We start from the raw sequence: 26,705 nt of genomic DNA on the forward strand, positions 1-26,705 counted from the left end.
ACAATTGAGCTAAAGCTGAGAATCTGGAACCCTCTTAAACCTTAAATCTTGAGTCTTCTGAGCCTTCATTCCCAATGAAAACAGCTCATCCTCGTGGGTTTGAAAAAGCCAGCTTCCCTTGACCTGAAGACCCTGGAATAACTTTACAGCTGAGCTGTCTGGCCACAAATTGTCCATTCTCCTTAAGACTTGCCCCAAGGACCACTTAGTGTCCCCAGACCTATAACTAGGATCATATCTCAGCCAGTTCCACAGAGACAAATGCACAGTCCCATCTGGGAGGAGATAGCTTATAATAAAAGAAAAAAAGGACTATCTTATAATATAATTACAGAAAGCTAGCATATTGTCAGAATGATTTCTAAGTGTGTTAAGACCAAAGATGATGAATATAAAGTTGGATCAGGCTGACTCTATTGACATGAATGCACATAACAGCGACTCTAGATTTTAAATAATTACCCACTTGCTTCTCGCCCACCTTCAAACCTGTTCGTCTACCACCTCCGTTTTGTCCTGCTGCTCGCCTCACTGGAGACAATTCCTCTTTCTCTTGGCCTGTCTTCTCCACTTTGCCATTTCTTTTTTATCCATTTCTCTTTCTCCTCCTTCTCTTCCTTCCATCACCTCTCCTTTTCTGAAGACAGAAAAATGGTAAGAATAGTGCTAGTGATGGGCCTCTATCAAAGGAAAGGAAATTCATAAATTTTGAAGGCAAGTTGAACAAAGTTAAGAGTCTAGGTCATCAAGTTCCAAGTGCATTCATGCACCTGAAACACTCCTTTTCATTTCCATTCACTTTCTTACTCTCTCCTAGTTAAGATCTTAGGGATAAAGCCTTCACAAGCAGCATAACTGAGGCCTAGAAAATGTTAAATCATCTCCCTGGTCCTATTTGTGTTGCCCTCTGTGGTATTTCTCTTCTATTATTTGTCATTAAAATTATGTTTTTCCACTAAGGATTTGATTTTTATTTACATACTTCTTTGCTTTTCTTTAATGAGCTAGAGCAGATGCACAAATTTATAGCAGAGTTTTAGGAGAAAATGCATTGAAAGTGGCAAATAACCAACTTCCAAGAGAATTCGAACTGGGACCCCCTTTTTTTTCTATCACCCATTTTGAAGTTGAGCATTTCTTGGATAAACCTTCAAATTAAAATTGAGAAAGGGAATGAGTAACTAGATTAAATGGTTAAGATCACAGATTTGGGGACCAGAATGCCTGGGTTCGGATCTCAACTCCGCCATTTCCTGGTTGTGAGACTTTGGGCAAAATATAAAGAATCTCTCTGAGCCTTGGTTTCTTCATATTTAAATTAATAGCTGTTACATGGTGGTGTTATAGGAATTAAGTGAACTAATAGAGGTTGAAGGGGAGGACAGAAATTGGCATATAGTAAGCTGTATATGAGTAAGTTTTTTTATTAACAGCATTTTGAGGGCATTATTTTTATCCTGACTTGAAACTTAAACTTAGTATCAACTGACTTGCCTCGGCAGCATTGCTAGTTAATGAAAAAGGCTGAACTTTAAAACCACATCCATTTGATTGTGAAGTCCATGTTCTAGGTGTTAGGCCCTGCGTCTTTCCTTTTAATAATCAGATATGCAGAAGCAGATGTACTACCTAAAAGAACCCACAGATTAAATAACTTTCAATGTGTAAGTGTTTCATTCACATAAGTGACTGTTTTGCTTGTTTGTTTGTTTTTTTAATTGGAAGGCATTTTTAAATTGCTAACTAGTATAAGTGAAGTTAATCAGTTTGGGACAAAAAGTCATTATTTTACTAATGATACGGAGGGAAAAGAAGGGAAAGTGGGAAAAATTGACCTTTATGTTAGGATAATCCTCAAAAATGGTCCACAAAACTTCCTCAAGGAATCACATAATGTTTAACTTCTAGACTCAGAAATAGTCTCCTGCTGATGCTGTAGTCTTTACTGCATCTCATGTTTTGGGGAAAGAGAAAATAGCCCATCCTTCCTCCTAATTTATAACTTATTATACAAAAAAAGAAGCCTTTAAATGTCATGAATTTTTAATTTTTTTTCATTTAGTTGATTCTCTTGCTGAGAAAAGTGACTGCCAAAGAACTGTGCCTAGTATGAGCAATAAACATCAACCACATCTACTGCATTAAATATTTAAACACAAATCGTCAAACAAAATGATCTCGCAGGTCCCACAGGTGAGTCACGCAGAGTTTTAAAAGATGCTGGTGTATTTAAACCAGGCAGCTTTAAAATGAAAATTTTACCCCAGGTGTGGTCAGAGATGTATTACAGAGTCCACCAATTCAACATCCATTCCACTACCACACGGATCTTGCTGTTCTCACCAGGATTCATCACTACCCAAGATCTCATTAGGCTATGTATTATCCATGAGATCAAGGTCAAGGCCCTCTCTTAAGGGACTACACCCTGTTTACCCTGAACTAATGTTCAATATGGACTTCTGATTGGCTGAGCGTCCGTTTTGGCTGCTTGGTCTCTGTACCTTTTCTTAAGCAGTTATTTAAAATATCATTGTGGGACTTCTGTGGTGGTCCAGTGGTTAAGACTTCATCTTCCAAAGTAGAGGGTGTGGGTTTGATCCCTAGTCAAGGAACTAAGATCCCACATGCTACAGGTTGTGGCCAGAAATTAAATAAACAAACACAACACTAAATCAACTAAAAATTAAAAAATAAAAAATTAAATGCCATTGTATTAGCTTTCTATTGCTCAGTACAAAGTTTTCACAAGTTTAGTGGTTTGAAAAAACATGGTTTATGATCTTACAATTGTATAGGTTAGAAATCCAACACAGGTCACTCTGGACTAAAATTAAGGTTTTAACAGAGCTATACTATGCTTTAGAGGCTGCAGGGAATAATTCATTTCCTTGCTTGTTTCGTTTTCTTGAAGTTGCTCACATCTCTTAGCTTGTAACCCCATTTCTTCATCTTCAAAGCCAGCAACTGTGGATTGAGTCCTTCTCACATTGTATCACTCCAAGCTTCCTCTTCTGCCTCCCTCTTCTACTTACAAGTACCTTTGTGAATACAATGGGTCCACCCAGATAACCCAGAAATATCTCCCTATTTTAAGGTCAGAAGATTAGCTTAGTTCCATCTGCAGCTCTAATTCTCCTTTGCCATATATCCTCACATTCATGGATTCTGGAGATTGGAACATGGACATTTTTGGGGGGACCATTTTTCTGCCCACAACTGTTCATGCATCCTCTCTACTGTATCCTCTACAGCTCACGCAAACACGCCCCTTGCTGAAATCAAGCTGAGTTCCACACTGACTGTCAACATCAGTGCATTTTCCCACCTCTGGGCCTTTCCCTCCTAACTACTTCCTCTCAACGAATCCCTTTTGCTTTCGCTCAGTTGCCCTGTCCTTCTACGACCAGCTTACATTTTGCCTCCCACATGGAACTTTTTCCATTTCAGACTGCTCATCTTGTATTGTTTTATTTGTTCTTTTTTTATCTTCCATTAGAATTCTACTACATGGACATATATAAAATTGCCAACAGACATCTTACTTACAGAAAGAGAAACTGTATACAATTTATCCTAATACTCACTTACCCGCAATTTATCATTTAGTTATTCCTGAATTATTTTATTTGTGTTTGTTTTCTCTTCCCATTGGGATTGTAATCTCTTTGAAACCAGAACTATGTTTCATACTTTTTTGGCATCATTCCCTTCCAGCTCTCACATACTCAGAAGATAGTGGCTCATTTGGTTTTGATGTAACTGGGCAACTCTGTTCCTGTTATGGTTCTTTTGCTGCAAGCAACAGAATTACAATTTAAAAAATCACATAAAGATCAGTCAAGCAGGGCTTCCCTGGTGGTTCAATAGTAAAAACTCTGCATGCCAATGCAGGAGACATGGGTTCGATCCCTGGTCCAGGAAGATCCCACATGCCTTGGAGCAACTTAAGCCCATCTGCCACAACTGCTGAGCCTGTGCTCCAGAGCCTGTGTTCTGCAACAAGAGAAGCCACCGGAATGAGAAGCCTGCTCACTGCAATGAAGAGCCACCCCTGCTTGACGAACTGAAGAGGAAGCCCATGCAGCAATGAAGACCCAGCACAGCCAAAATAAATAAATAAATAAATAAATTACATATAAAAAAGAGCAGTCAAGTATCAGAAAGTAGAGGGTGAAAATAACTCTAGAAATGCATATAGTCTTGGTCGTGAGTCAGTGCCTGGAAGTTTGGTTCTGTGACATAGTCCTAGAAGAAAGATTACCCTGGCTTTGGCCAGGTCCTTCCTTTATGAACGGCTTAAGGTAATACAGTCATTTGGGTTAATAGCTCCTAGGACCCCATAGAATGTGAGGAGGACAGTTTCTCCAAAGACGAGATGCTCATACCAAAGAAAAGATATAGACTTCCCTGGTGGTTCAGACGGTAAAGCGTCTGCCTAAAATGTGGGAGACCCGGGTTCAATCCCTGGATGGGGAAAATCCTCTGGAGAAGGAAATGGCAACCCACTCCAGTATTCTTGCCTGGAAAATCCCATGAGAGGAGCCTGGTAGGCTACAGTCCATGGGGTCACAAACAGTCGGACACGACTGAGTGACTTCATACCAAAGAAAAGATATAGAGATACTGGGTAGATAAAGTGACCAATGCTCATGAAACTTCTACGTTAATTGGCATTGTCAATAAAAAACAAGTAGAGACAGAAAGGGCTTCCTGGTGGCTCAGATGGTAACGAATCTGCCTACAATGAGCCCTGGATCAGGAAGATCCCCTGGAGGAGGGCATGGCAACCCACTCCAGTGTTTTTTCTTGGAGGATCCCCATGGACAGAGGAGACTGGCAGGCTACAGTTCATAGGGTTGCAAAGAGTTGGACATGACTAAGCGACTAAACACACACAGAGACAGAAAAGAGTATAAATTAAGGCAGGGCGGGGACTTCCCTGGTGGTCCAGTGGTTAAGAACCCATCTGCCAATGGAGGGGACAGGGATTCGATCCCTGGTTCAGGAGGACTTCACTTGCCGTGGGCTACTAAACCTCAGCGGCAGAACTAATGAGCCCGCAGGCCCAGAGCCTGCACTCCCCAACAAGAGAAGCCACTGCAGTGGGAAGCCCAGGCCTCTCTGTCCATGGGGTTCTCCAGGCAAATATACTGCAGTGGGTTGCCATGTCCTTCTCCAGGGGCTCTTCCTGACCCAGGGATCGAATGCGAGCCTCTTGCATCCCCTGCTTCGGCAGGTGGATTCTTTACAACTAGTACCACGTGGCAAGCCCTGATAGGGGAACTAAGATCCCACATGCTGTGCGGGGTGCGCAAAAAAATAATAACAAAAAATTAATTTAAAAGCTTTAAAATTAAAGCATAATAATGAAATAAAGTAGGAAGAGAAAGATAAGCCAGGCAAGAAGGCTCAGAAGGAATGAAAGAGTTTTGAGAAATGTAGAGGAAAAAAAATTAATAAATCAAAAGAAGAGGAAGTGTTGAGAATACAAGTTACCGCATACCCTTCAACTAAGAGGAGAAAATCTTGCCCACAGGATCTGGCTGCCAGGAAGTTACTGGTGACCCTACTGGTTAGTTGGTGTTGCATGGTAGAGCCAAAGGCATGGAGTTGAGTGTAAAGAGCAGGTGAAGAATGAGGGGCCATGAGAGTATTTTATGAGAATAAGAGGGGGAGATGGTTGGTGAGGGATGGTGGTAAAGAAGAGTGTTTTCAGAGGCAGAGAAAGAAATGGAGATGAGGAGCTGGAATGAGGATGAAGACGGGGAATTGACATCCTAGTTGGAAGTGACAGGTAAAGTCCCAGGTGAATTTTTGGTCCAAAAGAGGTGGTGGTACAGCTCCTTCCCCGAGACAGAGATACTCTAATTCTGTCAAGGTTCTTTTCCCCCACTCTGTTCCTTAACTCCTCTGACCTTTTAAAATTTGTTCCTCATACGGAGCTCATGACTGAGATCATGAATGCAAAGTCCTTGGCCCTGTTCTACTGATATAACAGAAGCTCGAATGATGTTCTGTCCTTCTTCCCTCTCCCTCTTTGGGCTGGACCACTCTCTCTTCCCATTTTCTCTTTGCTTAAGAAGGAGATGAAATGCCTCAGGACCAAACTGCCCAGACTGACCAAGAAGCATGTTCATGGTGAGAAAGGCTGGAAGAAACAGTTGGCGCTAGGTCCTAAATTCCATCTTATGAAAATGGACTTCCTATTGGAAATATCCTCAGCATGGACTTCACAGAGTTGGCCTGGGGAGATATTCCCAACCTTTCTTTCCCCCTCCTACTGTCTCAGGTCAGAAGTGAACAGAGCATGGGTGGATCACACAGCTGTAGCCAGAAACGGCTAATGTGAGTAGCAGGCTAAGCCTCTGATGAAATAAACAAGGAAGTAATTCTGATTATTTCTGTTCTGTTTGCCTTGGATTCCTTGGTCCAATAAATTTAGGAAGCTCTATGTGTACTCCTTACCATACACATTGGCAAGAAAGAAAATAACTTAAAAACACACACACAGATTTTTACAACTTATTTGATTGTGGATTCTGTTTTTAAGCTACACTTTTTTTTTTTTAAGCTACTTTGGATAGAACAGCTATAGAACGTGGTTTGATCTTTGAATGGTCATAAGTCAAAAAATTTCTTAAAATTAATTTTGGGGTTGATTTCCAAAGATAGTTCAAGAACATAGCATCACAAACCATCCAAAATCAAGGAAATTTGTAATGGGCTTGTCTTTGGTGGATTTGAATGAATAAGATTTCGATAGCATTGCAAAGATATATTTTTAAGCCTGCTTTTGGAAGATAGTCTTAGTTGGGTGTTCCATTTAGTTTGGTATCCAGTATCCATAAATTGCCAACTTCTTCTGTTGTGCTCTATCCTGAATATATTCCATAGTATGTTTTCATAATTAATATGCAAAGCGATGTATAGTTTGTAATTAATTTCAACTGGGCACAGTGAAAAACTTGAAAACCGCAGTGTGGAGGCATCTCTCTTGGTAGAAGTTCAATGAAATCCCCAAATGTCTTTGTTTAGCAATCCATAATTTGCAGATTATTAATACAATAAATCCTTGTTGTCTGTGAGAGTTGGCATCGTACCCACAAACTCCTGTGCAGAAAGCCCACAAACTCAAAATCCAAATGGAAAGGAAAAAAACCATGTGGTTTCTGTGTATGCTCATTACCTGCTTCTGAAACCATAATATCTCGGCCTTTTATAGGTCTTATAACAGGCTCTGCAGGAAGCAGCTGCAGTCATTAGCCATAGGACAGACTAAACACACAATCTGCATGGAGGGAGTCCTGGATGCTGTTGGACCCCAGTTTTAGGCACAGGTAAGAGCCCCATCAATAGCACATTTTGTACATGTATTTAATATCAGAGTGTAGTGTATTTTATAACTTAAAGGAATTTTATAAATCAGAGCCGATACCCACATCCTACCTTCTTTTGTGCAAGGTTTGAATCAGTTAAGGGGCTAGGTTCTCCAACCTAGAATTCCTATCATCACACCCTTGTGAGAAAAACACTAACGTGAAGACACCCCTTCCCCAATTTCAAATTCAGATTCCACACAGCAGCATCCTCATTTTGAAATCACCCAACTTGTTGTAAATTCAGTTAGACTAGTTAGGGTCCAAAGCATTGACAAAACTAAATGCTTGGTGACAGAAGTCATAGTTGCGTCGCAAGCTAGGGTTCACCTTTCCGAGAGCTCCTTGGTGCCAACCCAGAACCCATGTCCTAGCGTGGCTGGAGGGAAGGATGGCGCCCCGCATTTCAGAGAAGATTTACAACCGCGATCCTGACTGCTCATCATCATTAAAAATCTCCAGGCAGTTTTCATAAGAGCAAGGGGGTGGTTGCCTGAGGTTTTGGCTGGCAGTCAACCCAACTAATTACATTCTGTCTACTGTGTCCTCCCGTGGTTTCAATTGGATGTTGTTTTTTTTTTTTTTTTTTTGGTAACTTCCTGTCCTAATCTGAATATAGGGTTACTATGTGTTCTTAGGCAGATGCTGCTGTTCCTCCTGAGAGGTGTTTCAGATTGTTGTTTTCTTACAGAAAGTTTTTGAGATTTTAAATAAAAGACGTCTTCTTAATGATCCTGAGATCCTGGTACCAAATAAATTTTCAATGTCAAGTCTGCCGGTAATGAGCTATTTATATTGTTATTTTCTTTCACCAAGCATTGGCATGAACAGACATGCCTAACCCCAAGGTGATGATGTCCTACTTATACACACAGTCATAGTCATAGCGTTGCCCTTAGCTTTCCTCCATCTCCTTCTCCTCCCCAATGACAAACTCTGCTATGGTTCTTCCTAGGACTTTCATGACCAGTGACTTTCATGGACAGCTCTCTCATGTGGTGGCACAGTCATAATGAGGAAAGCTTAAGCTCGTATTGTCTATCTGTCTCTCTTTCTGCCCATCTATGTCTGTTTATCTATTTTGCCATAAGTCATAAAGAGGAAAGGGAAGAAATTATAAAAATGCTGATTTTCTCTGGCAGAACTCCCCGTGAACTCTGGCAGATTTAGCTATGAATGGAATAAGACGGTTGTTTGATGGGAGTCAGAAGCCGGGAGGCATGACCTTTATTCCTTTTCTCCCACCCACATTAGCCTCCAGCGCCCTGACCTAAGGACTTTCCCATCTCTGAAGCACACACCCTCCAACATCAGAGAGCTGAAGAGGCGCCAATGGTGGGTCTCCAAGGACTCTCAGAACATACACTTATATGCCTCTCTCTGTGTTTGAGAGGTAGGAAGTATGGGTTTGCCCATGAAACACTGATAACAAACTTTAATGATGGCACTTCTGTATTTATAAAAAAAATTACCCCAAACTCTCAGATATTTCAATCAAGCAGATTTTAAAATACTGGCTAACATTTTGAGAGGCTTGCTCTATGCAAGGCACAGACCTGGGCCCTTTATTTGTATTAACTCATTTGATCTTCGCTTGGTAGTCCCACTTTAGAGATGAAGAAACAAAGATACAAAAGAGCAATTTTCCCAAACGGGGACAAGAGAGAGCCAGGGTTCACAACCAGGCAGTCCAATCTGGAGTCCACACTCTTCCCAATTTTGCTTTGCTACCTCCCTTAGGGATGGGCACACACTTTGTAAACTTCTGTGCATCTCAAACATTTACTAATGTCCATAGGAGTAAAAAAAATATGTGGTCCCTTAACCCCCAAATAAGGATTTAAGAGAGAGGGAGAAGAGATTTTCTTCTGTGGTTAAGCTATAATCTGTACCCAAAGAATCAAAGCAAAAATATTCTAGGTCGTTAAAAAAAAATTAGAAGACTTCCTAACCTGCTCACATTGGCTCTGAATGGATGTGATTTTTAAAAATTGTTTTCCTACTTCACAGTGTGGGATTGGTCAAGACTCGGGTCTCCCTTGTTTCATGACTCACTCACATCATCTCTATTTCCCAGAAGGGATACCAGAAGAGAATAAACTATATAAAGGGTTTCCTCGGTGGCACTAGTGGTAAAGAACCCGCCTGCCAATGCAGGAGACTTAAGAGACATGGGTTCGATCCCTAGGTTGGAAAGATCCCCTGAAGGAAGGCATAACAACCTACTCCAGTATTCTTGCCTGGAGAATCCCATAGAAAGAGGAATATGGTAGGCTACAGTTCATAGGGTCACAGAGAGTTGGACACGACTAAAGTGACTTAGCATGCACGCACAAGGATAACTTATTTAAAAAAAAAAGGATCATTCGAAAGGGGTTTGATTGGCCATGAAACACTGAGAGTGTATCTTTGAGTCAAACATCACCAATACCTATGAGAGCCCAAGCCAGAAAGCAGGATCCTCTGGGCAAAATTCTACTTGATTGCTTTGGTGGCATGTATGTGTCCCTGTGAGGAGAATGGAGGTCATGGGTATCTTGACTTGAGTAGGCTACACAGAGCTACATCCCTCTGTGCTTACGCCAAGTCCATTAAGTTCTCTCCGTTGACCACTTGCCTGTCATGGCAGTGGCTACAGGGGGTTAAGACGCAACCCCATCAATGTGGGAACAACTTACAGCTACAGTCCCTTGGCAAACCAGTTACTGGAATTCTGATTATACATTCTGATTACCCGGAGTCCCAAGAGCTCTGCCATGTGAGTCTGTCCTTGGAACCACTCCACCTCACTGGGATTGCAAGCTGTTTCCAGAGCCCCGTCCCATGGTGAAACCACACTATAACTACCCGCTCTTTCTTCAGTTCAGTTCAGTTCAGTTCAGTTGCTCAGTCGTGTCCGACTCTTTGCGACCCCGTGAATTGCAGCACACCAGGCCTCCCTGTCCATCACCAACTCCCAGAGTTTACTCAAACTCATGTCCATCGAGTCGGTGATGCCATCCAACCATCTCATCCTCTGTCGTCCCCTTCTCCTCCTGCCCCGATCCCTCCCAGCATCAGGGTCTTTTCCAATGAGTCAACTCGTTCTTGGGGCCTCTCAAAAGTGCATCTGGTCTCTCTTTAGGACACGCCTTTGCATCTTGGACCCTGCTCGTGTATTCCTTTAAATTCCCCAATCTGTGGTGTGAGGTTTTGGTTATCATTCTAATTTTATGTGTTTATTCCATTTTGGGCTGCAATGAGTCTTCCTTGCCGCGCGGGTTTTCTCTAGTGGTGGAGAGTGGGGGCTGCCCTTCATGGTGGGGCCCAGGTTTCTCACTGTGGTGACCCCTCTTGTTGCAGAATACAAGCTCCAGGCACACGGGCTCAGTACCTGTGGCACACGATTAGTTGCCCTGGCATGTGGGGTCTTCCCAGACCAGGGACTGAACTCACATCTCCTGCATTGGCAGGTGGATTCTTAACCCCTGGACCACCAGGGAAGTCCGTGCGGTGTGAGGTTTTGTACCATCCCAGGAGGAAGTCTTAACAGATGTGTCTCTCAATCCCAACTTGACGCCTTTAGTATGATAAGCTGCAGTTTTCAGTAAGGGATGAACATAGCAATACATGTTAATTCCCACGGGTTGGGAATATAAACACGTATTGGTGTTTATAGTCACTTGTGCACCCCATTTGCAAGACAAAAAGATAAAATGTGAAATAGCAAAACGAGAAGTTTGAAATTTGTATCTATCAGAATATGATAAATGTCAGAATAAAAAGCCTCTCGTGGGGACAGACAGTCTCCTGGAGCATTTCTGGCTGCCAGGCGCTGTGTGAGGCACGGAGCACAATCCCTCAGGCCTCCTCTTTGGCTGAACACTGCTCGTGGTTTTAAAATTCAGATGTCGTGACACCAGTGACAAAGGGATCTTGAGAAAGACGTCCTCCTCGGTGCATCTGAAATATTCCCAGTTCATTGTAAAGAAGGAAATGAATAGACAGCAATTAAAACCCAACTTTAGATATCTCAGCTATTGTGTGAAGTATGTACGGAATTGTGATCCGAGGAAAGACAAAAAACTCCAGCTTGAGTTGCGTTACATATTGTATGAGAAGGATGTGTTTTGAAGTAATTGACATTTGAAGAGTTAGCAGAAATAATTAGTCTTGATGTCACCTCTATTTAAGTCAATCTGAGTGCAAATCAGAAATTAAAATGTTAACCAACTAGCTCGATTGCCTGTTTTGAGCTAGGCAGGAAGTATTTAAGTGATGTCTTTGTCTCCAGCACTGCACTGGTGGATGGGTGGCTGGGATAAAACGGTTCTCCCTGCCTGCAGATTCTTGCAGTCTAGTAAAACAGACTTAGCATACCCAAGAAATGGCTGGATTATGCAACCTCTATATCCAGTCTGAAGTTACACCAGTGATTCTCAATCAGGGTCAGTTTGGCCTCCCAGGGATAGTTGGCAATATCTGGAGACATTTTTGGTTATTTCAGCCAAGGGGGTGCTGGACTTCCCTGATAGCTCAGTTGGTAAGGAATCTGCCTGCAATGCAGGAGACCCTGGTTCAATTCCTGGGTCGGGAAAGTCCCCTGGAGAAGGGATAGGCTACCCCCTCCAGTATTCTTGGGCTTCCCTGGTGGCTCATCTGGTAAAGAATCTGCCTGCAATGTGGGAGACCTGAGTTCGATCCCTGGGTTGGGAAGATGCCCTGGAGAAGGGAAAGGCCACCCACTCCAGTATTCTGGCCTGGAGAATTCAGTGGACTGTCTAGTCCATGGGGTCGTAGAGAGTTGGACACGACTGAGCAGCTTTCACTTCACTTTCAGCTTAGGGGGTGCCACCGGCATCTAGTGGGGAGAGGCCACGGATGCTGCTAAACATCCCACAAGGCACAGCACAGCGCCCCCACCCCCGACAAAGAATTATCTTGCCCTATCTTGTGGGTAGAAGCCACGTACACATACTTTACACTAATGCAGCTTTGTCTCGGGCTAGAGAAATGCAGTGAATTTCCCAGAAAGGGAGACCTGAGCTGGCACTTCAGTCCTGGGAGGATGAAGCTGTCAAGAGCACGTGCCCGGGCCAGGAAACCCCCTCGGGTCAGCTCTGGAATTCTCAGCTGCCACACTAGCTCACTGCCCTTGACTGTCAGCCTAGCACCTCTTCACACTTTGTGGTATCAGCTCATGTCAAGGTTTAACTAACATTTAATTAAGTATGTATCATATGCCAGGACCTTACACACACTTTACAGACTTTAAAGCATTCAGTCTCTGTAACAATCTTGTAAAAGAGGTCCTATTGTCACCCCCATTTTAAAGATGAGAAAACTGAGGCACCGGAGGTTGAGTAATATTTTCCTATTTACACAACTGGTAGATGATGGAGCTGGTTTAAACCCTACTGCCTCATTCACTCTCAGATGACTTCTAGGCAGCAGTGATCAGGTTTTTTACAGGTTTCTTTCACAGTAAAGCATGTGTTAACAGAAACCACCTGTAGTGGTACCCCCATGGGCAGCACACATGCCTGAAAAATCCTAAGCGTAGACTTATATACCCTCTCAAGGGTACCTCCCCTGTAACTGCAAGGGAAACTGGTGTGTGTGTGTGCGTGTGTGTGAGTGCATGGTGGTGGGGGTAAAGGTTCTTTCCCCTTTATTTATTCATTTATTTTGGTTAATGTCTTGGTTTATTAGGAAAGTGTCTGCAAAGGTAAAATTCAGCTCAGTTCCTATTAATGTAACACTGATTATGTATTAGTGGTATCTGAATTATTGAGGTTTTATTTTTATTAAACTATTTTTTTTTAATTTTATTTTTAATTGGAGGATAATTGCATTAAAATATTTTGTTGGTTTCTGTCGTATATCAACATGAATCAACCAGGGGTACACACATGTCCCCTCCCTTCTGAACCTCCCTCCCGTCTCCCAGTCCATCTACGCCTCTGGGTTGTCATCGAGCACCAGTTTTGAGCTCCCAGTCTTATACAGAAAGTTCCCACTGCCCGTCTATCTTACATTTGGTAATGTGAATGCTTGCATGCTGCTCTCTCAATGCCTCCCACCCTCTCCTTCCCCTACTGTGTCCATAACTCTCTTCTCTATGCCTGTGTGTCCACTGCTGCCCTGCAAATAGATTCATCAGTATCATCTTTCTAGATTCCATATATATGCATTAATATACAATATTTGTTTGTCTCTGACTTACTTCACTTTGTGTAATAGGCTCTAGGTGCATCCACCTCATTAGAACTGACTCAAATGCATTCTTTCTTATGGCTGAGTAGTATTCCATTGTGTATATGTATTACAACTTCTTGATCCATTCATCTGTCAATGGATTTCTAGGTTGCTTCCATTTCCTAGCTATTCTAAATAGTGCTACAATGAACATCTTCCAGCAACAAAAGTCCAGGGTCAGATGGCCTCACAGGTGATTTCTACCAAAAGTTTAGAGAAGAACTAACCCCTATCCTGCTCAAACTCTTCCAGAAAATTGCAGAGGAAGGGAAACTCCCAAACTCATTCTATGAGGCCACCACCAACCTGATGTCAAAACCAGACAACGATAGCACAAGAAAAGAAAATTGCAGGACAACATCACTGATGAGCATAAGTGAAAAAATCTGCAATAAAATTCTAGCAAACAGTACCCAACAACACATTAAAAAGGTCATACACCATGACCAAGCAGGATTTATCCCAGGGATGTAAGGATTCCCTGTTATTCTTGAGTAAAATCCTTGATAGGAAGAAATGGGCTGTTAAGTTTAAAAGCATAGAGCTTGAAATTCAGTTGACAGAATGAATTTTAGATTGTTAAATAAATTATGTATCACCTTACTATGGAACTGTGTTTAAATGGTTACATTCAAGTGTACTGATAAGGAATGATATCCATGTTATCTTGTTCATTAAAAGCAAAAAAAACATTATACACCAGTGCATATGTATAACATACGCCTTTTTTTGTTAGAGTAAAATTTTGCTATCATATGTGGAGAAATAAGTCCAAAAGAATCCTTACCAGTCTGTTCCTGGTAATGGTAGAGTTTCAACCTTAGGATGTGGCATCAAAAAGTATTGAGGAATAAAAAGTAAAAGATTTCTCCCCAAGAATTCCCTGGTGGTCCAGTAGTTAAGAGTCTGCCTGCTAATGCAGGGGACATGGGTTCAATCCCTGGTACAGGAAGATCCCACATGTCACGGGCAACTGAGCCCACAAACCACAACTACTAAGCCCAAGTACTGCAAATGCTGAAGCCCACATGCCCTACAGCCCATGGGAAAAAATTTCTCTCCCAGATGCTCATGAAGCATTTACTGAGATGCCATCATCCACAGACAGAGCTCATGTCCTTGGAGATCCCACTCAAGGTCAATCCACAACAAAACTGGGAATGCAGAAAAATGTGTCTTCCAGGAGCTCAGCTGTCCTTATTTCACTTGCTTTTACTATTGAAGATACTTCCTCTGCTCAATACCAACTCCCTCACATCAAACTGCATCACAAAGGAATAGACAGTACATCAGTTCCATCCACCTTCCACCTTCTCAAAGGAAAATCTCCCCCCACTTTTTTTTAACCTTTTGGTGTATTTCCGTTCATGGTTATCCCCCTTCCAGGAGAGTTTTCAAGTTTAAACTTTATCTCTCATTGTAACATGGGGGAATTTCAAACACAGCTAGTAGATGAAAGAGACACTTCAAAAGAACCTGTGGTCTCCTGTAAGTAAAATCTCTGCTACATTATCCCTTTTACTCAGATAGATTCAATAAAAGAGAAAACAACACTTATTTTCTTTGAACAGCTAACATCAAACCTCACTCACAGTCCTGTACGAAACACAGAGGTATAATGCTCTAGTTTCTGCTGTCATGCAATTTCAGAAATTAGTTGGAGCACAAAGCAAATACATGAATAAGCTACGCTAAGTGCTCCAATAAAGTTGAGGAGTACTAGGGGATGGCAGGGGAAGGAGAGTGCACACCTGCTTCATGGGGTCCATGCTGCCTTCATTAAGGAGGAGACGCTGGAAACGGACTTGGAGGGAGGGTGCAACTGTAGCAGGTGATGCCAAGCAGGTGACACCAGATGAACAGGAGCAGCATGAAGAAATCTCTGAAGCAAGATAGCGTGGGGCCATGTTCAGGGAAAATTCCAAAGAGCAGGATGGCTGGGGCACAGGGGATCGTATGAGAGAAGTGAGAGATCACTCGTGGAGGGGCCAGAGGGTTTTTTTTAAAAACCAAGGACACTAAGAAATACCTACCTAAAATGTTACTGGACCCACACATAGAACATTTGCTTCGGACAACAGAGAACCTCCCTGTATAAAGGAAGGAAGGAAGGAGGCTGGGAAAGAAGAGCAAAAGGGACGAGGGTGACTTCCCAGGTAGTCCAGTGGTTAAGACTCCAAGCTTCCAACGCAGTGGTGTGAGTTTGGTTTCTGGTGGAGGAGCTAAGATCCCACATGCCTCACAGTGCAACCAGAAGGAAAAAAAAAGAAGGAAAGGAGGGAGGAGAGAAGGGGGAGAGAGGAATCCCTGCTAACAAGATGCAGGGGGAAGTGAAAACTAAGAGCGCTTGAGGTGAGTGACTGGTAGAAGTGTTGAACTAACCTTGAAGTTTTACACAAGCTCAGGAACTAACATAAAATGCAGACACAGACTAGTAATACTTCTGGGGCACCAAGCAGAAATAAACTCAAAACCTCTCCAGAAAGACACACAAACTAACCAGGCCATGGACAAATCCCTGCTGAGAAAATGTTCATAATTCAAAATTATATCAACAGGTCTATATGAGGGTGGAAGGGTTAAGTAACATGGGACTAGAACCCTAAGAGCATCAGGTAACAAAAATTTTACAGAGTATAAAAATTATATTTAAATGATGGGAGATTAAAAAAGAAGAAGAAAAAAACCCATACCTGCTGCCTCCCCTCCATCTCTCCCCCTCAAAAAAAAAAAGATATGAGTGGAGGGAGAAAATGTTGATAGAGATCGAAATGAAAGTTCTGATAATGAAAGTTTTAATCATTGAAATTAAAAACCAAGTGAATCAAACAGCAAGTTAAATACTGCTAAAGGGAGAATTAATGAACTGAAGATAGAACAAGGACAATTCTCTGGAATATAGTAACAGAGACAAATAAAAATGCAGTAGAGAAGCTGTAACACTTGGAGGAAGCATACGTCTCTGATGACTTCTAGAAAAAGTGACTAATTGGCAGCAGAGCAATATTTGAAAAGAAGCTGGCTGAGAATCCTCTCGTGTCAGTGTTACATAGAAATCCTAAGATTCAGGATCCTCAGAGATGTCCTGTCCTAACGGCCTCCGTCCCGACTCTGGCCTGGACCGGAATGAAGCGTGAGGGCATATTCCGCAAATCTGACCCTAGCGTAAGGCAAAGATCCAGACAGAGAAGGATGGATCCTGCAGAAGAACTGGCCTCTGCCCTGAGGATGCCCGCCTAGGGAGCCAGATCCGGCCCCTTTTCTCCTCCACCCTCCTAATGTGGACTTTGCCCCAAGACCTGGCCTTCAGAGCTGTGTTGATTCAGGCCCTCTCTGCACACTGAACAAAGTACCAAACAGCCCCGATCTTTCGTTTTATGCATGGAAAAAAAAAAGTAACACACCTAAGTTTCCCCCCTTTTTTCCAAATCATACAATTGGAAAAAAAAAAAAAAAACTTTTCAGTTCCAATTAACTGAAGGATACCTTCCAGTTGACTTGTTTGCGATGGTTTCTGGGTACTCCATCTTCACACTCTCTTATTCTCTTCGCCACTTCTTAGGCGTGTTCTAACTACCCTTGTATGATGAGTGATGGAAAGAGCCCTGGTTTGACGGGGAGGAGGCCCGAGTCCAGGCCTTCACTCTTTCAGTGTCTAGCCTGAGCCTAGGAAATCTCCTGACCTGGTAACAACAGTGACTGGCTGTGAACCGGATCCATGCTGCGTGTCTTGTGCACACTCTCTCATTTAATCCTTACAGCAGTACTTTTCTGGTAATTACTCTTTAATTGTTGCCGTTCGTGGTCGAGGCCATTGAGGTCACCTGCCCACAGTCACCTGATTCAAAGGAGAAGAGGCCCTTGTGACTACAAAACCCGGAATCTTACTAGCTGCAGCCTCCAGTCTTGCTTGTCATGTTTCCCCTCTCTCAAATGAAGCCACTTCACTGCTCTAAAACGCTATGACGTGATTGTGTTCTCTGCGTGTAGCTGTGTGACCTTGAAGGTCCACTGAAGACAATGAGGAATTTACAGCTATCTCCAGGAAAAACATCAGGCTTCCCTGGTAGCTCAGTTGGTCTGCCTGCAATGCTGGAGACCCCAGTTCAATTCCTGGGTCAGGAAGACACCCTGGAGAAGGGATAGGCTAACCACTCCAGTATTCTTGGGCTTCCCTTGTGGTCCAGCTGGTAAAGAATCCACCTGCAATGTGGGAGACCTGGGTTTGATCCCTGGGTTGGGAAGATCCTCTGGAGAAGGGAAAGGCTACCCACTCCTTTATTCTGGCCTGGAGAATCCCATGGACTGTATAGTCCATGGGGTCACAAAGAGTGGGACACGACTGAGTGGCTTTCACTTTCTAGGGAAAAGAAACCAAAGGTATGCCCTATTTTCCTTGGAGATAATGCCCAATCACTTATAACCAAACATGGCTTTAAAAATTAAAAAATAACTATTGTAATTTGTAGATTTTATGATCTTATTTTGACAGTTGATTAATATATTGGTATCTATAAGGAAAAGTTAATCATCCTGGGTAATAACACACATCGGTTCAATCAGTATGAAATCCTGCATTAGGAAATTAAGATTTTCACCCGTAAAGAGCTTTCACTTCAGAGATATTGGGCTTTTCTGGAAGGAAAGGACTTTGAAAACATGTACACAGCAACTTGCAATCTGAGTCCTCTTCAAAGCAAGTTTGTTTAATCTGCTGCCAGCTCCCCCAAAGCACCGCCCTTGCCTTCTTGCCCTCTTTTCTCTCTCTTGTCCTTGGCATCTGTGTAAATCCTGCCTATTTGACTGTTATGGTGCGAGACCAAAGTTTTATCCTCTTTCTCCTAAGTCCTTCCCTCCATTGACCAACCCAGTCTATAGGCAAATGAACTCCTTCTTCCAAATTCTTTGGAGCCTTTTCAGCAATTTCCTCTCACTAAGCCCTTAACTTTCTTTTACTGACTATTTTATTAATTAAGAGTCATATAAAAAGTCAGGGCCAAGTCTTATAAATCTAAATGATATCTACGTGCGTGTGTATGTGATCAATACAGATGTGTGATCCACATGGATACATATGCATATTCTTAGTATTGGTTCGGGTGGAAGAAACAGAAATCTACTGCACCTAATTTAAGACCGGAGGGATTTGTTATAATGATGCAAGGATTTCACATAGAACTTCAGTGCAGGAAGTACAGCCAGTCTTCAGAAGACTGAACTGGGACCTGGAAAGCATCAGGAGCAAAAGTAACTACTTTCTCAGTCTCTCTTTTTTTTCTCTCTTGGGCCACATGATCTACCATCTGCTCTATTCTCTTGCTTTGCTCAGCAGACGGCCTCTCTCCGCACCAAGTTTTCATGGGCCAGGGAGCCCCATGACCTCTGATCTCTTGTGTCTTAGTTTAAATTCTAAAGAGAGAGATTCTGAATGGCCCAGGTCATGGGTCAGGTGTCCGGCTCTGGTCCCGTCAACTGTGGCCAAAGAGAAGTAAAATCCCATGACAAAACGGGGAGGGGCCCAGCCCTTTAGCTGGGGCAGGGTGTGGGCATAGGAGCAGCTCTAATGAAAGGAATGTATATACACATATTATTTTCTTTGATTATATATTGTGTGTGTGTGTGCACGCATGCGCACGTGTGTAATGAACAAGTGGGCACATGAATACTTTGAATATTTGCTTATTAATTTCCTGAAGAAGAAAAAGGAGAAGTGAGTTTTTATTCCAATGGAAAAACAAAAGCAAGCAAAAGTTGTTGGAGGCTTGTAAGGACAGAGTGATGAAAATAGATCGGATATAAAATTCAATAGAAAAGCACTCTTTTTGAAAATGTTATTTTAAAAAGTATATTCTGACATCTCTATGCAGGGTGGACAGAATCTGGAAACAACAGTGGGCAGGAAGCCCATTTGGAGTTGGGATTTTATCATCTTCTGCTCATGAGATAGAACCAGACCCCAAAAGTTTAAAGAGTGGGGGCTCAGTGTCCCTCGCCCAGCAGACAGCATTTTGTTGAAGATATTTAAAGACTAAAAGCAGAAGCAGTTAGTCTACTGTGTAATATTTACTGATTTGAGCAGCTCTTCTATACAGACATCTTACACATAAATTTAACTATTATTATTGTGTTGCCCTTTTCCAAGAAAGGGTAAAGTAGATTTGTAGGAGCACTTAACACATGTAAATCCCCCAACTCTTTAAACCAAAGCTCATTGTATTAAAGAGCTACATAAATTTTACAAGGATTCTGTCCTTTTGAGATCATAGCACTGTTTTTTTCTTGCAGCACAATTAAAGTGATGCCTCTTTGTAAGCCAGTTCTGTGAACTCTGTTTGAAGGTACCTCACAAAGCTATGGTTTTGGCCAAGTGTGTAATTATACTGAGGATATGACTGTGTGTGAAGGTTCCAGACTTGGGTATTGTAAGAGTTCTGTCAGCAAATAGCTGTTCCATTGTCTACCACAACCTTCTTTGAACTTTATTTACCCATTTGCTGTGCTTTACCCATGTTTCGTAAGACTGGCTTTAAAGAATGATTTAAAGCATGACCTCCTTCAAATAGCTATTAGTCCATAAAAATCCTTAGAGCTTGCAAGAGAATGTTCAAATTGATATCGGTGTCATCTCAAATGATATATATTTCTACAAATAAGGGTGGCCCAGGCAAAGATAGCCTGATTTTTAATCTATCTCCTGATCAATCTGTTTTCCCCAACTCAGTTCCAGAAGAAAAAAAAAAGTTGTATTCCATTTTGAAGGTGATCCATGACAAATTAATTTCTAATTTTAAAATTTTGATCAACTTGATTTATTAAAAATGTTGCTCTTCCAAGAGGTTAATGGACTATTGTTTTGACCACACACACACACACACACACACACACATACACACACACATATATGCATATATAGAGAGAGACCAAATATGCTGTGCTTAGTCGGTCAGTTGTGTCCGACTCTTTTTGACCCTATAGACTATAGCCCACCAGGCTCCTCTGTCCATGGGATTCTCCAGGCAAGAATACTGGAGTGGGTTTGCCATGCCCTCCTCCAGGGAACCTTCTCAACCCAGGGACTGACCCAGGTTTCCTGCATTGCAGGCAGATTCTTTACCATCTGAGCCACCAGCGAAGCCTACACATGACCAATCATATTCAGTTCAGTTCAGTCGCTCAGTTGTGTCCAACTCTTTGCGACCCCATGAATCGCAGCTCGCCACGCCTCCCTGTCCGTCACCAACTCCAGGAGTTTACTCAAACTCATGCCTATCAAGTTGGTGATGCCATTCAAGCAAATCATATTATGTCCCCATAAATTCTACTGGAAAAGGATCAGAGATTTAATAGTCTTATCTAATCAAGCTTTATGAGAAAAGTTGATTTTTTTTTTTTTACTTTTCTTTTTTTTTTTCCCGTTTATTTTTATTAGTTGGAGGCTAATTACTTTACAATATTGTAGTGGTTTTGGCCATATATTGACATGAATCAGCCATGGATTTACATGTATTCCCCATCCCGATCCCCCCTCCCACCTCCCTCTCCACCCGATCCTTCTGGGTCTTCTCAGTGCACCAGGCCTGAGCACTTGTCTCATGCATCCAACCTGGGCTGGTGATCTGTTTCACCCTAGATAATATACATGTTTCGATGCTGTTCTCTCAAAACATCCCACCCTCGCCTTCTCCCACAGAGTCCAAAAGTCTGTTCTGTACATCTGTGTCTCTTTCTCTGTTTTGCATATAGGGTTATTGTTACCATCTTTCTAAATTCCATATATATGCGTTAGTATACTGTATTGAACTTTATCTTTCTGGCTTACTTCACTCTGTATAATGGGCTCCAGTTTCATCCATCTCATTAGAACTGATTCAAATGAATTCTTTTTAACAGCTGAGTAATATTCCATGGTATATATGTACCACAGTTTCCTTATCCATTTGTCTGCTGATGGGCATCTAGGTTGCTTCCATGTCCTGGCTATTATAAACAGTGCTGCGATGAACATTGGGGTGCATGTGTCTCTTTCAGATCTGGTTTCCTCAGTGTGCATGCCTAGCAGTGGTATTGCTGGGTCATAAGGCAGTTCTAGTTCCAGTTTTTTAAGAAATCTCCACACTGTTCTCCATAGCAGCTGTACTAGTTTGCATTCCCACCAAGAGTGTAAGAGGGTTCCCTTTTCTCCACACCCTCTCCAGCATTTATTGCTTGTAGACTTTTGGATAGCAGCCATCCTGACTGGTGTGTAATGGTACATCACTGTGATTTTGATTTGCATTTCTGTGATAATGAATGATGTTGAGCATCTTTTCATGTGTTTGTTAGCCATCTGTATGTCTTCTTTGGAGAAATGTCTGTTTAGCTCTTTGGTCCATTTCTTGATTGGGTCATTTATTTTTCTGGAATTGAGCTGCAGGAGTTGCTTGTATATTTTTGAGATTAATCCTTTGTCTTTTGCTTCATTTGCTATTATTTTCTCCCATTCTGAGGGCTGTCTTTTCACCTGGCTTATAGTTTTCTTTGTTGTGCAAAAGCTTTTCAGTTTAATTAGGTCCCATTTGTTTATTTTTGCTTTTATTTCCAATATTCTGGGAGGTGGGTCATAGAGGATCCTGCTGTGATTTATGTCGGAGAGTGTTTTGCCTATGTTCTCCTCTAGGAGTTTTATAGTTTCTGGTCTTACATTTAGATCTTTAATCCATTTTGAGTTTATTTTTGTGTATGGTGTTAGAAAGTGTTCTAGTTTCATTCTTTTACAAGTGGTTGACCAGTTTTCCCAGCACCACTTGTTAAAGAGGTTGTCTTTTTTCCATTGTATTTTCTTGCCTCCTTTGTTGAAGATAAGGTGTCAATAGGTTCATGGATTTATCTCTGGGCTTTCTATTCTGTTCCATTGATCTATATTTCTGTCTTTGTGCCAGTACCATACTGTCTTGATGACTGTGGCTTTGTAGTAGAGCCTGAAGTTGATTCAGGCAGGTTGATTCCTCCAGTTCCATTCTTCTTTCTCAAGATTACTTTGGCTATTTGAGGTTTTTTATATTTCCATACAAATTGTGAAATTATTTGTTCTAGTTCTGTGAAAAATACCATTGGCAGCTTGATAGGGATTGCATTGATCTATAGATTGCTTTGGGTAGTATAGTCATTTTGACAATATTGACTCTTCCAGTCCATGAACATGGTATATTTCTCCATCAGTTTGTATCCTTTTTGATTTCTTTCATCAGTGTTTTATAGTTTTCTATTTATAGATTTTTTGTTTCTTTAGGTAAGTATTTTATTCTTTTTGTTGCAATGGTGAATGGTATTGTTTCCTTAATTTCTCTTTCTGTTTTCTCATTGTTAGTGTATAGGAATGCACTGTGTGTTAAGTTTATATCCTGCAACTTTACTATATTCATTGATTAGCTCTAGTAATTTTCTGGTAGAGTCTTTAGGGTTTTCTATGTAAAGGATCATGTCATCTGCAACCAGCGAGTGTGTCACTTCTTCTTTTCCTATCTGGATTCCTTTTACTTCTTTTTCTGCTCTGATTGCTGTGACTAAAACTTCCAAAACTATGTTGAATAGTAGTGGTGAGAGTGGGCACCCTTGTCTTGTTCCTGATTTCAGGGGAAATGCTTTCAATTTTTCACCATTGAGTGATGCTTGCTGTGGGTTTGTCATACATAGCTTTTATTATGTTGAGGTATGTTCCTTCTATTCCTGCTTTCTGGAGAGTTTTAATCATAAATGGATGTTGAATTTTGTTAAAGGCTTTTTCTGCATCTATTGAGATAATGATATGGTTTTTATCTTTCAATTTGTTAATGTGGTGTATTACATTGATTGATTTGCAGATTTTAAAGAATCCCTGCACTTAAAGCCCACTTGGTCATGATGTATGATTTTTTTAAATATGTTGTTGGATTCTGTTTGCTAGAATTTTGTTAAGGATTTTTGCATCTATGTTCATCAGTGATATTTCCTTGTAGTTTTCTTTTTTTTGTGGCATCTTTGTCTGGTTTTGGAATTAGGGTGATGGTGGCCTCATAGAATGAGTTTGGAAGTTTACCTTCTTCTGCAATTTTCTGGAAGGGTTTGAGTAAGATAGGTGTTAGTTCTTCTCTAAATTTTCTTGCCTAGAGAATCCCCATGGTCAGAGGAGTCTGGCAGCCTACCGTCCATGGGGTCACAAAGAGTCAGACACAACTGAGTGACTAAGCGCACACCCATACACCAGGGAATCTTGATGTGAGCATCCAAACCATTTCTTCCCCTTAGTGAGAGGAAACGGGGAGAAGAGAGTCCACCAAAGTCCTTCCTGGGGAATTTTGGAGCTGGAACCAAGAAATTGTTTCTCCAGAAAACTGAGGTAGTAAGACATAAACCTTGGATGCCTGTGCTAAAAAGCAAACCCTGGGAAAGGAGAAGATTTGCAGATGGGAAAGGGTGAGCAGAGGTAGAGACAGACAGACAGACACATAAACTAAGATGAGATGAAAGGGAAAGAGGAATTAAAGCATCCTTTCCCTGGAGGAATATTAGCACAGAACGATGGAGGGGAGGTAAACCTTGGAGAGTGGTTGCGCTAATTAGTTCTGCTCATCTCATGGCTGCCCAGACATGTCAAGTTCATCAAGCTGGATTAGAGATTGGACCACCCAGGTAACCATATGGTACACCACCATATCAACGTATTAAAATATTTTTAGGGCTATTTTACCAACACTAGAATATCCCCAGCAGTATTCCAACGACACTGTAAAAGCGGTGCAATGGAACTAGTTTTATTTCTAAAACTCTTCTCAGGGAGTCTTGTACCTGTGGAGGGAAGGCATTCTCGGATGAGCTGCCTGGAAAAGCAGAAGACACACCCTTCCCCCCGTGAGACATGCTTGAGGCTCAACAGGTGGTCTTAAAATAACCTTGAAACAAGATCAGATCATCTTAAAATCACGGTTCTCATTGTGTTGAGTGAGGTAAATGTGTTCGGAGCCAAAGCTGACTTTGTTTGAGAATGAAGATCTTTGATGCTACCCCTCACCTCCTGACTCTCTGCCCTTCCCCTTATGTAACTTCACGCTTTTTCTTTTCTGAATAAATTTAGGGAACAGCAGTTTGAAGGGGCGTCCAATTAAAAGCCTGCCCGGAGCATCCCTATTCTAGCCTAAAGAAGGCACCCAGGCAGCTAGTCCTGTGTGACCATAACCTTCTTCTTACTTTGTCTTAAACTCTTAGCCTCTTCCATGTGATGCTTCCCGCCCCCCGCCCCCCACCACCAAGAACTGGCTGAATTTCTATCTAGTTTAGCCAACAGTGATTCTAAGTCACCATCTGCACTCACCTGGAATCTTATGCAGAAAGGTTAGTGAGAGTTAGAAACTCAACATTTCTGTACCCTAGATGTGTCCCCTGCAGATGCTCGTTGACACAAGGGTGTGCGTGCTGTTAGCTGTCAGCAGAAAGCAGGGCTGTCTCCTCTCCAGGGGAGAGAACTATGGGCTTCCTGGGTGGCTCAGTTGTTGAGGCTGTCAGTGCAGGAGATGTGGGTTAGATCCCTCGTCTGGGAAGATCCCCTGGAGAAGGAAATGGCAGCCCACTCCAGTATCCTTGCCTGGAGAATCCCATGGACAGAGGAGCCTGGTGGACTATAGTCCATAGAGCCACAAGGAGTCGGACACCTCCTAGTGGCTGAACAACAAGAAAGAAGCTCTATGCCCATAGGACACCTTATTTTTTTTCTGGAAGACCCCGCCAGAGAGTTTAAACATTGTCATAATTAGGTGCTATTCCTCTTCTTATTTCAGTCAACTTCTGACTGGCCCTTGCGTTTTGTCAAAAATCTGTTCTACATTTGAGCAAATGCAGGGAAGGAAAAAGAAATATAATCACACACTCAGTCTCTAACAGGCAGCAGGTGGAGGCCAGTTGAATGGCAGACATCCCTCCTAACTCGAGGCTGACAGCCCTGCCAACTCCTCAACATTTTCATGAAGGAAGTGAAAAGAAGAAAATGTATTTGGCAGTTTTAATCAGATAATTACTTTAAAAAAAGGTGTATTGAATATAATTTCCAGGTTTTTTCCATCTGTTTAAACTTAAGTAGAAGCGCGTCAGTCCTGAACTGACCATGCTACGTGATGAATATGCTCTTGAAATGAATGCTTTCAGATGGTCTCTTTTTATGAAACGTGCACAAAGATGTGTACTGTGGTGGTGGAGTCGGCCTTGGAGGACATCTGGCCACAACATGCGCCTCGTTAAGTTACACCTGTAAGTGTGGGGTCATTTTTTATGCCAGTAATATTAATAATAAAGGGTTCATTGAACGGGATTATTAATGGTGCCAGGTGGAGGTTGTGGTATCACTTACAGCCTGGTAGGGGATTGGTTAATGTCTTCTCCCGCCAACGTTTCTGGTTTCATGTTTATAGACAGAACGCTCCAGATGATGGCTGGCAACGTAGCCATTGAGAAAATGAATTCCCCCTCTTTCCCATCAGCAAGAAAATTTACAACAGTTGGTGAAGAATTTGAATGAATCCATTTTCTAATTTTGAACTCATAATCTCGCTGAAGAGCAAGTAAGGTATTTACCAATTAATTCAAGAAATTAAAAAGTCAGTCTCAGAGTTTTACTTTCTCTCACTTGACTCAAATGGAAACTTTTCAGTTCTAGCCATCTCCTATCACTTCTTATTTCAACAGACGTTCATCCCTGCATTTTCCCTTTGTGGTCACAAACTGGAAAAGCGGGGAGCGGGGGGTAAAAACTAAGAAGAAATCTAAAACCTTTCCTTCCTTCTGTGGAATGTTTGGCTTTGCTGTTTTACAATGCAAGGCTTGTAACAGAAGGAAATAGATGCTTGAGGTAGGGTCCTTTTAATGTGCGTTATTACAGGTGTTAGCAAGTCTGGTAAATTTGGAGTATTGTTTGATTTGGCAACCAGATCTCAAGACTTAGAACACCAACCCATGTTTTAGCTTATGATTACATGCAACTAGAATAAGATTTTAAATTTAACAAGGCAATTGTTGAATGTTAATTGGATTGCATTTGAGTAATAAAACTCAATTGATTACTAAGAGCCTACTTGTAAAAGGCAT

At 41.9% G+C, this 26,705-nt stretch overlaps 1 long non-coding RNA gene across 1 annotated transcript in view; it reads left to right on the forward strand.

Moving 5' to 3' along the window:
• LOC136166334 (uncharacterized) overlaps positions 1-25,832 on the forward strand; it is a 58,954-nt gene extending 33,122 nt beyond the window's left edge. The window contains exon 3 of the long non-coding RNA XR_010662879.1: positions 25,770-25,832. This is a non-coding gene — a long non-coding RNA (uncharacterized lncRNA). The remainder of the gene's footprint in view (positions 1-25,769) is intronic.
• The last annotated feature ends 873 nt before the right edge of the window (positions 25,833-26,705 follow it).

Source organism: Muntiacus reevesi, chromosome 4 (assembly GCF_963930625.1).
Source record: "Muntiacus reevesi chromosome 4, mMunRee1.1, whole genome shotgun sequence".
NCBI classification, from domain to species: domain Eukaryota; kingdom Metazoa; phylum Chordata; class Mammalia; order Artiodactyla; family Cervidae; genus Muntiacus; species Muntiacus reevesi.